General features: G+C 39.3%; 1 long non-coding RNA gene across 1 annotated transcript; it reads right to left on the reverse strand.

The window, feature by feature from the left end:
• Positions 1-4,540: 4,540 nt before the first annotated feature.
• Positions 4,541-4,807, reverse strand: LOC124263195. The gene is made up of 2 exons (XR_006894791.1): positions 4,699-4,807; positions 4,541-4,666 (listed from the first exon to the last, which is right to left on the reverse strand). It is a non-coding gene; the product is annotated as an uncharacterized LOC124263195 (long non-coding RNA).
• Between the last annotated feature and the right edge of the window lie 7,123 nt (positions 4,808-11,930).

Here is an 11,930-nt window from a genome sequence, read left to right on the forward strand (position 1 = left end):
AATATAGCTGCTGAATTCCTTGGTTTCATCATGAGTCTTGACATGCATCACAAGAGGATCGTCCGATAAATATAAATATGTGCAAAAGAACACAATGAAATTCTATCATGCAGAGCATCCACATCCATCAAACCCCGACCTCCAGATCTGATTGGCATATATAAACGGTTAAGAGAGGAACGAGGGTGGTGGGCTCTGTTATCAGACATGACCCTTCTGGTCAGGCGGTCAAGACTCTGGATGGATGTCCTGTTTTGTCCAATCAACTAGTCCAAAGGAATAGGAAAGGACTGGCACAGCAAAGGTATTGGTGGCTTTGACCTTATTTCGAGCATTTAGCTCTGAGCTCCAGATTTTATTTAAGCGAGTTTTATACTCGGCCCGATGTTTGTCCTGAATTTAGGCATTCTGGAGCTTCTCTCGAACTTGCATTTCAATAACTTAACCCATCCACCATTAGTTACCTTGACACGTTTGAGATGAAGAGTATTCTATTTTTCGAGTCCAAATGTCATGCCAATATCGTTAGAAAAGGACTCGACAAGGAGAACCTGTTCTTTCAAACTGGTATCTCCGTTAATTTGGCAAGGAGCTCGATGTCATCCATGTAACGGAGATGAGTAAGCGGTGTTGGGGATCTGTGCTGAGGATGGTAACCCTCCTCTATATTGAGAAGAAAGCTCAAAGGGTTTAAAAACAAATAAAAAAGCGAAGGACTGAAGGAGTCCCCCTGGAATATTCCCTTTCTGATAGGAATACATTCAGAAGTCTGCACGCGCGCACCTGTCCTTGCAAGTACATTTCAAGTTGAGTTGACCAGCAACTCATTAAAGACTTGAGTAAATCAAGTATTCGTTTGTAACCGGGTGCAAAATACTGTATTTATTTTGGCATTGTTTTGGTGTTTGGTTTTAATTATAAGCTTTAAAATATTTTTAATTTCATAATGAGGTGGTGACCCTCAGGACCACTCATTTGGAGCCTTGCCACCTATGTAAGGATAGTTCACAGTTCATATTTTATACCAACTGTGCTGATTGGCCTTAAGTTTATGAAGAAGCCTTGAAACTTCTCATTGGCTGTAAGTTGCTGCTCATGCTTTTCATGCAAGGCAAGATGCTCAGTATTTTGCATTCTGGCTGGCAACTTCACCAGGGACACATGTTTTGGTCTTGAAGAAACTCAAGGTTAGTTTCATGTATTATAATGTATTTTATTAAGGATAAAAAATACAAAACATTTCAATTGGTTTATGGTATTTTAAAATATTGTTTAAAGTATACGAGCCACATAAAGAAACTGTGCATTGTCAAAATATTATCCCAGTTGATAAGTACGATAACAATGTCAAAGGTACATATAAACTTTAATGGAGGGATCATGAGACCATAACAAGTCGGGAGAATTTCAATTGAAAAGTCAATCACAATGACGTCCACAAGCGGGACAGGGGGTCAAACGACCATGTAACAAGCTCAAAAAATGGGTATGTCCACAATCGGCATTGAGAACAGCAGTGCATCGACGACGCATAGAGCCTATCAAACGTGCAAGGAAGGCTTGTGGGATGTCACGCTAGATTCTCTCAAGTTCTGTTGCAAGGTCAAGGACGTTATCTGGCGGATGAGGAAGACGGCGTAGACGTCGATCCATCTCGTCCCAAACATGCTCTATCGGGGAGACATCCGGTGAAGTTGCAGGCCAAGGCAGTAAGTCAACGTTGTGGTGTTGAGCCGTATGAGGGCGGGCATTGTCCTGTTGGAATGTTAACCCAGGGCCATGACGTTGCAGAAAAGGAATTGCCACAGGTCGAAGAATCTGATCCCTGTAGCCCACACCAGTTAAGTTGCCCTGAACAATCACCAGAGGAGTTCTTTGGCGTGCTGTTATTCCACCCCAAATCATCACGGAACCACCACCAAGGCGATTCCTCTCCAAGACACAGGCCTGTGCATAACGTTCTCCCACGCGTCTATAGGCACGTTGACGTCCATCACTATGGGAAATGTTAAACCTGGACTCATCTGTAAAAGCAACATTTCTCCACCAAATCAAGGGTCTGCGGACATGATTTCGGCACCACATTCGGCGAGCTTGTCGATGACGTTGTGTCAGGATAGGCCGTATGGCGGGACGTCGTGGTCTGATCCCGTGATGACGTAAACGTTGTCGAACTGCGTTGGGGTGGATACGGCGAAGTCCTGGGATGGTTCGGGCAGTCATCACTGCAGTCTGAAACCTGTGGCGAAGATGGGTCACCCTTATCCATCTGTCCTGTCTTGGCGTTGCTGCACGTGGACGTCTAGAACGTGGCCGATCGATGACGTCATTTGTGTTCTGGTAGCGTCTCACCAGTGCAGAAGTGGTGTTCCGGTGGCAGTGGAAATGTGCAGCCACTTGTCGTTGAGACATTCCCCCACGGACCGCCCCAATTGGCCTCATGACGTTGTGCAGACGTGAGCCTTGGCATGCTATGCGTTTCAATAGCCGTTTAATTTTTTGAACGATCGCAAGGGCAGGGGTTGAGCTTTCCAAAGTGACAGTATTGTGTGACATTCATTTGCTCTGTTTCTCTTTCCTGGAATGCACGTGCAACAACGTATTGCACGTCTTAAGGACGAACCCACTGACGTCACGGAACGTGGCACGTGCATGCATGCATGGATACATGTCACTAATCTCTGAGTTTAAATCCTTATGTGTCTACACAGGTTTGATAAATTTAGATTTTAAATTTTTGTATGCACAGTTTCTTTATGTGCCTAGTATATATGGAATGTTGAGACAAAATATTTTCCAATATCTTGGTGATGTATTTCTGCAAAACAATTTGTACTGCACTTGTGATGTATTTTATACTAGTGTTTTGCATAGTAGTTATAACTTTAATATTGTGTTTAGATATACTAGTGAAGGCGTTCTGATGAAGCACCAGCCATTTGATTCAACCCATAGCTGGTAATTATGTGTAATTTGGTAGTTTTATCCACAATGCTATTTTCAATAATTATGATAGCTGTCACTGGTCACATGTGTATTTATTTAATGTTAATGTAATGTTCCTTAAATATTTAGCTGTATTTATTTAATGTTTATGTAATGTTTAAAAGATTACGTTGTATTTAAATATTATATTCTGTGACACATGTACATGTACTATAACATGTTGCAGAATTGATCGCGGGTGTTTAACCCACCACTGGCTGGATAACTCTGCCCTACGGCTGGCCCTTGTCATCTATGGGACTACCCCGTTTACACGTTCAGGGAGGTCAATACAACGAAGAGACTACGGAATCCATTCATGAGGGACAGAGTCGTATGGTTTTTTGTAGTCAATCCAACACATGGAGAGGTTGCGGTGATATGTTTTAGCCTCTTCCAAAATCATTTTCTGTACAGGAAGTTGATCCTTGCACCCCCAACATCCCTTCCTCGCTCCCTTCTGCTCTCTATAAATTATGTCGTTAGACGATAACTTTGATGACACTAGACTTGTCAAACACCCTATGAAGATTTTATACTGAGTATTCAAACAACTGATAGGGCGGAAGTTTTGGGGATGAGTCAAGTCTCCTTTTTAGTGTATGATCAGTCTCAACTCCCTGGGGATCATACAACTCTTGCAGCCACTAGGCGCACTGGGTTGATGTGGCATTCCCACCCTTACGAGGTAGCCATTCATAGCTGGGTGGACTGGGACAAGTAGTCAAAAGTTTACTGCATGTTGCTGTACCCGCAACTGGGCGTTTGCGCGTATTCTTGTGGCCACCGTCTGGTCATCTACCAACGGATACGTGGGTTCTTTTAAGTGCACAGTGTTGTGTACAGTACACTGTTGGTTGTGACAACACTGTTAGAGTCTGTGCACAAAGTTGACTCCAAGGTTTTCACCCGGTCACATGCGGGCTCGATCCCGGCACCTCAAGCTCGCTGGATCACCAGCCTGGGGCCTTAGACAGTTCGCCCACCACACGCCCACCATATGTGGTACAAATAATACAGTATTCGGAATGTTTTGTGACTACTTAAAAACTAAATGAATGATGTCTCAACGCCTTACATATATACAATAATCACTGGTGTCCAAGATATATTTACCTCCTGATTTTGTTCTCAGTTCCTCCAACTCCTCATCGGAGCCTCCGTAGACGGTGCTGGCGTCGATGTAGGAGGTGAGGATGTTGAACTGTTCCCGAGGTGATGTATCTGGGGACATGACGAGCGGGTGAGTGGATATACATCTCAGATATTTGATTGATAAGGCTGCAGTATATCACTGTTTACAACAAGTTGTGGTTTACTGGCTTCTAGTAAAAAACTATGTACAAGAGCTGTAATTGTTGATTAATTGGGGTCCAGTACAATATTGTTTACAACACATGTAGTGGTTGAATGGCTTATAGGACAACACTGTTTACAACACCTGTAGAAATTGACTTACTACTAGTACAACACTGTTTACAACACCTGTAGAGTTTGACTGACTTCTAGTACAACACTGTTTACAACACCTGTAGTGGTTAACTGGCTTCTTCTACAACACATGTAGAGATTGACTGACTTCTAGTACAACACTGTTTACAACACTTGTAGAGATTGACTGACTTTTAGTACAACACTGTTTGCAACACCTGTAGTGGTTAACTGGCTTCTTCTACAACACCTGTAGAGATTGACTCACTTCTAGTACAACACTGTTTGCAACACCTGTAGTGGTTAACTGGCTTCTTCTACAACACCTGTAGAGATTGACTGACTTCTAGTACAACACTGTTTGCAACACCTGTAGTGGTTGCTAGGTAATACTTACTTTGTGGGGAGGATTGCGATCGGCTAAATGGTAGGCAGTCGTTAAAGTACCTGTCGCCGGACGGGATAAGGATTGGGAAGCAATTTCCGCTGAAAATAGAAAACAGTTTGGTGACAATGAAACTGTTCCCTTCTATGCTGAGACGACATCTTTATTTCTTTATTGCGTATAACCTTTCAGAAACATCTTTCTTGGGAACGAATAAGGTCACGCTAAAACAGGTGTCCTGTACTCTACATTCATACTAAGGGGGGTTAAAGTATTGTAAAATTATTGTCCTCCTGAGAGGGTACGTAAGTCCCGAAACATTCAAAGAAAATTTAAATCCAACAGATTTTTCTAATGTAGTATTTTTGTCATATTACTTTTGACTACATCTGACAGCTGCTGAAGGGTTGATATAAATCCGTCTTGGGTCCATGCAGGTAGCAAAGGTACTGCAAGTCCCAATGGTCTCTAGTATGGATATCAGCCTTCAGTTGCTGGTAATCTATGTTGCCCACTTTTGTATTGTACTGTTGTCTATAGAGATATATCTTTATGTAGCGTACTAGTTTTAAATGAAGGGCTGTGATACTCTGGTAGTTGTACTGTCCTTCGATGGCAGTTTTTACGTTAAAAATTTATTGATTTTAATAGTGATATAATCTAAATCATTCTCGTCACGATATGACTGAAATATTGCCGATGTGACACTAAATATTAACTCACTCACTCACTCTCTATATCCATATTCTGGATATAATATATTATTATCAAGTAAAATGGTAATATTTTTGTATGGTGAGTGGGTATATTCTCCAATGTCGCATATATAGAAATGCCTCACTCTGAGTCATAGTCGGGATGCTTTCCGCTGCTGTCCATTCCTGTACAGCATCCGTGCGCTGTAAACAGATAATGACATGCCAATGAAATGGTTGTAGCAACTCCCGGACCCGTTGGTTAGTTTGAGTGTGGGATATTTTATAAGAACATGATAACAAGCTAGAGTACTACTTGAAGTACACGGAAGTACAACATTGTTGCAGGTAGAAAGAGAACGGGTTGAAGAGACTACTGTTTTGGTGAACAAAAGACAAAACATAGAGACATTTGAAAGACATTGTAAGGGAGATAGAAAGACATATAGAGAAAAGATTTGTAGACAGAAAGAGATAAAGAGAACAGTGCTGTAGACAGAATTATATAATGATAAACAGAATTCTGTTGTAGGCAGGATTAGATAATGATAAAGGGAATAGTGCTGTAGATAAAATTAGATAATGATACAGGGAATAGTGTTGTAGACAGAATTAGATAATGATACAGGGAATAGTATTGTAAACAGAATTAGATAATGATACAGGGAATAGTGTCGTAAACAGACTTAGATAATGATACAGGGAATAGTATTGTAAACAGACTTAGATAATGATACAGGGAATAGTATTGTAAACAGACTTAGATAATGATAAAGGGAATAGTATTGTAAACAGACTTAGATAATGATACAGGGAATAGTATTGTAAACAGACTTAGATAATAATACAGGGAATAGTATTGTAAACAGACTAAGATAATGATACAGGGAATAGCATTGTAAACAGAATTAGATAATGATACAGGGAATAGTGTCGTAAACAGACTTAGATAATGATACAGGGAATAGTATTGTAAACAGACTTAGATAATGATACAGGGAATAGTATTATAAACAGACTTAGATAATGATGCAGGGAATAGTGTTGTAAACAGAATTAGATAATGATACAGGGAATAGTGTCGTAAACAGACTTAGATAATGATACAGGGAATAGTATTGTAAACAGACTTAGATAATGATACAGGGAATAGTATTGTAAACAGACTTAGATAATGATACAGGGAATAGTATTGTAAACAGACTTAGATAATGATACAGGGAATAGTATTATAAACAGACTTAGATAATGATACGGGGAATAGTATTGTAAACAGAATTAGATAATGATACAGGGAATAGTGTCGTAAACAGACTTAGATAATGATACAGGGAATAGTATTGTAAACAGACTTAGATAATGATACAGGGAATAGTATTGTAAACAGACTTAGATAATGATAAAGGGAATAGTATTGTAAACAGACTTAGATAATGATACAGGGAATAGTATTGTAAACAGACTTAGATAATGATACAGGGAATAGTATTGTAAACAGAATTACATAATGATACAGGGAATAGTATTGTAAACAGAATTAGATAATGATACAGGGAATAGTATTGTAAACAGAATTAGATAATGATAGAGGGAATAGTATTGTAAACAGAATAAGATAATGATAACGATAATGCTGAACTTTCTTACGGTTCGTCCCGGGTGTTCCAGAATATTCGTGAGCCATGAACTGCCCCCACTGCATGACCAGCTGGTTCAGCGAGGCCTCCAGGGTGCTGTCACTGTCGTCGGGGAAACACGCAACGCTAACCGCTCTGGCACTGGGTAGACCATTTGACCGAGGTTTACCGGTAGCTGAAAGTCAAATCCTTCAGTTGTATATGGAGATCCTCATGCATGTATGTGTTATTAAACATGGTGAACTATGTTGATGTTGTTGCTTTGAAACGTTTTGAAATCTTTGAAGTTTATTTTGAAATATTTTGAAATTGTGTTTCACAGACAGTATGTCCTATGCATGCAGTATATTTATTCATACATACTATTTAATGTGATTCCATGTATGGGTTTAACAATATTTTGAAATATTTTAAGTTTATCTTGAAATTGTGTTTCACAAAAATTAGGTGTCATGTATACATTAAGTCGTAAATAAAAAATATTTAGTGTGATTTCATGTATGGGTCTATCAATGCTAAATCTACATTTAGAAACATACCATCATCGTAAACGGCATCGATGAGTCTCCGCAGGTCCTGTAGAGGAGCTCCCCATCCTGGGTTGTCGAGGTTGTTGCAGATTCCACTCAGGGGGCGGATGGTGAAGTCGTCGGTACATGTGCTAGAACCGTAATCAATTTTCATATGCATGATTTAAACTAGAGTACAAAAACGGTGTACTTCCGGAAAACATGATTAGTCTCGTATTTATTCCCGTTTTAGAAAACAATCCAGTATGAATTAACGCCACTTGGTGATCAACAAATTATGTTTTCTGGAATTTCGCGAGGGGCTGGATATTAGTTCAATCAAGCCAGAGAACAATAACTCTTTGTTTCTATTTTTTCTAAGCTATTTATATTCATGTATTTTCAACAGTCTTAAAATAGCTACCGTACCATCGTAGCGCTAAGATGCAGGTAGGGATAACAAATAATGCAATAATAAAGGTGAAAAGTCCTACTGAAAGTTTGATAGTCACATTACCATTTCATCCTAAGATTCTTGTCTTCAAAGATTAGACAAATCTAAACGAAGAAAGTGACTTTATGTATTTTTATTAAGATTTCCATCTTTCAAAGCAATGGATACAAATTGTTTCGCGAGAGGATGATGATTTCCATTATCTTCGTGATGTTTGCTTGCTTGCATGTTTGTTTGTTTGTTTGTTGAATGCCAAACTTAACAATATTCAAGTTATATGACAGCGACACGTCAAACTGGAGTTGCGACAATACAAACCCGTTCACTGATTAGTTTTGTCGCCTCTCACGACCAATATAGGTTCATAGGCCCTTCTCTCGATATCAAACACAGAAAAATCTTCAAGAGGAGCTATTTATAATTTTTAAAAATAATTCTGAATTGAAATATGAAACCTTTCTGGATTTATTTCATTATAATGATCGATTGGCGTTACTTCATTTCAGAACGTCAAACCATTATCCACCAATTGAAACAGGACGATGGATCAAAACTCCTCCAAATGAAAGATTATGTACTCTCCGAATTTCACTTTTTTGTTTATTTGCCCTATCTTGGCCCAAGAAGGAAACAATATATAAACAAGTATTTCTGTAGAAACCCGAATATGCACAAAATGAACCAGCTTTTTCACTCTAACAAACTAAGAACAATTAGGAAATTAGCAATATTTTGCAAAATAATAATGTTTCATTTTAAGCAACGCCCTCCTTGTAGCTCTGAATTACTCTGAACAGGTGTCCGTTTCAAACGGCTTTGTCCTTGGCTAAACCTTTCCACCTTTCAAGGGGCATTTCAATGTCAGACGATGCACGTATACATTGGTATTATTTCAACAGTACTATAGATGGTAGTTTAAACAGTATCGATGCGCGTGGCTTCACAAAGTGATTTAAGTACATGTGCACCAGATGATGGGTAGGTTCGTGTTGTAGTTTTAAGGTCAATACATAAAGTGAGTGTATTATGTGATTATATTTGCAATAAAACAACCTTATCAAAGCGGAGATTGGGAAATCGAGACCTGGTTCTTGACATGATACATTTCTTTTGTTTAATGTGATATCTAATTTTCTGTTGATTTAAACGAACATTGTATATTTTATGTTTTATATTCATTACAATCGGGCTTAGGTGTTATTTGGGAAGTCACACGAACATCACATCAGCGACTTCCGTTGAAAATAGTGTTATATATATTCCATGTTAGTTTTGAAAACCTATCTAAACAATTTACACGAGTTTATAATAGCGCTGTTCATAATCTGACGTAACGTATAAAACAATCTACCTGACCCTTGAGCTGAGGTCAGCCTTCTCCCGAGTCAAAATATCCCTAATTTGGGGTCCCGGGTGCCACACCCTAGCAGTAGCTGGGAAAGACAAAAAAATATAAAAGCTTTAGGATGGAATAACAAACAATAAACTGATCTATGAAAACACAATGCAGTTTAGAAAGTGGTCAGATGTAGCATATGTTATATTTGGGATTACAACTGATCGGTGAATATTCTTGTCCACAACCAGGAATATCTGGGGTTGTGTTTACACTCATTAGAAGGGTACACGACCACCAGTTTTCCGAGTTCCATTTCTGTCTACACCGGGAAGCCTGATTCGGTTAGATCGCTGACGTTGTGTGCTGACGATTAGGTGCCTGGCTCTAAGTGTGCTGGTTCGAATTCCGACTGGGACTCAACCCCTTAAAGAACTTACATCTGTACTTAAGTGAGAAAACGTAATCCCAAATTCCACATTTGTTACATTATACAAATCTGCGTTGTACTCATCAAATCGGAAATCGCCGTTTTCTTACGTCTTTCAACTGACTTTACACAAGGAAAACATGCAGGTTTTTTCGCCGTGATGTAGCTGAAGTTTTGGTTTACACACTTCGGCTGACGTACGGATATAATCTGATACCAAAGACAAAGAAACAAGTTAGTTTCTAAACATCATTCTAAGATGCTTAGTTAACAAACCAAAGGCGCACACTGCCACACTTTTTGAGTTTGGTCTTAATGGGATTGACGTCATGAGATTGTTAACATGACCTCCCCGTGAAATAACATGCGTGGTATCAACGTTCTTTCAGTCGTGTAAAGCAGGATTGTGCATCCACAAAGGCATGGATTATTGATAACGAGTGTTTAAAGTGATGTCATTCCATTGTGTGGTCATAGTACTTATTACGTCACAATGGTTTGCAAATATCTGTGCTACTCCTAGTATCTAGGTATCACTTTATTCGCACAAGATAAATCTTCACATCAGGGCAAATGCTTTTTTGTCCAATGGTCAGAAAAAAATCATTTCGATTGATGAAAATTTAATTAATACGACAAAAATACTTACACGCAGCAACAACCTCTAAGAGGAAAACACCGATGAATACGTGGAACATCATAGTGCATAAAGTCTGCAACCACTGGGAGAGGTAAATTCACGCTGCTTATATAGTCTTTAGACAAAAAGCCAAAGATAACGTATCAGTTCATTAAAACTATTTTTTAGCTTATATCATATTCAAAATAATCTATTTTTCTGGGGTGAACAAAATCATGTTTCATAACGAAATATACATATTGTTTTGGAAAGCTGAAAGGACTGATAACGGTGATCTCTAACAATGCCATATCGAATTACTGATGTGTGTGTAAGTGTTCGAGAGAGAGTATCTCTGACATCGCACTGTATGCACCTGGGTTTATAAAGTTCATCAGGGAGGAGATTCGTGCGTTCACATACACAATTGTTGAGCAATATCGTCAGTATAAGTTGTGTAATCAGAGTTCTAAACTGTTAACTAAATACACAAGCTGGTGCTGCTGGTCGCCCAGGACATGATCAACGTTATCGTGAACACCTGGTGTTATCGCTGATTTCGGTGGTCCGTACATAAAAGTTTCATAGCTATATACACATGGAAATAAATTAAATACCGTCTAATATATTCATCATAGTAATATGCGGCTATCGATGATGTTGATCTGGTAATGATGTCATTGTTCAGTCAGGTAATGAAACACAAGGATTCAGTTTAAAAGGGTTTTCCCAAAACGCAGCCTAAATGCACATGAAGCATGCTACCGGCTCATACCATGAGCAGCACTGTCTCGGCATGACTGTTCAAAGGTATAAAACTTGTGAATATGCCATCCGTTTCATCCATACACGTTACCATGGCAAGGAGAAGAGTATAATTGGGACTGAGATGGCCGATAGTGGGTATGCAGGCAGCTAGCATGCCAGTCAAGGCCATCGAGCGTCATCTGGGTTACTGCCACTCTGCCTACAGTAGACGTATCCGGAAACACAATAAAAAAACCAAAACAGGCACTGCCAAGAATCGTTCAAAATAATTCTCACTAATGGGTTTTGTGGTTAATGTTGAACAACTCAGAGAAACAAACTCCGTATGATGGTTAACAGTTGGCACCCACCTTACCCTATTCACGACCTGTGACACCTCTTCATACCTGTCACGTGCATAGCTGACCTACATTGACGAACGTTGACCTTTATGACCCAACACTTCCGCTGTTACAGGTCATTGGCTCCCTCCCTCTGCAAGCAGTCTGCGGTCTGCTGTTTATTTTGTTGACAGTTACATAGACAGATTCTTTAATACAAATGCATAAAATCGGTGATTTACAATGTGATTAGGTTGTCTGACAAAACATCCACTTGCACAGTTTGAGACCGATTGGGTCATTGGCTGAGGAGATATTTACAAAAAACCGGGTCCACATGAATTCATGCCAAACTATAGGT

This window comes from Haliotis rubra, unplaced genomic scaffold, assembly GCF_003918875.1.
Source record: "Haliotis rubra isolate DU_JTF1 unplaced genomic scaffold, ASM391887v1 Scf10, whole genome shotgun sequence".
Taxonomy (NCBI): domain Eukaryota; kingdom Metazoa; phylum Mollusca; class Gastropoda; order Lepetellida; family Haliotidae; genus Haliotis; species Haliotis rubra.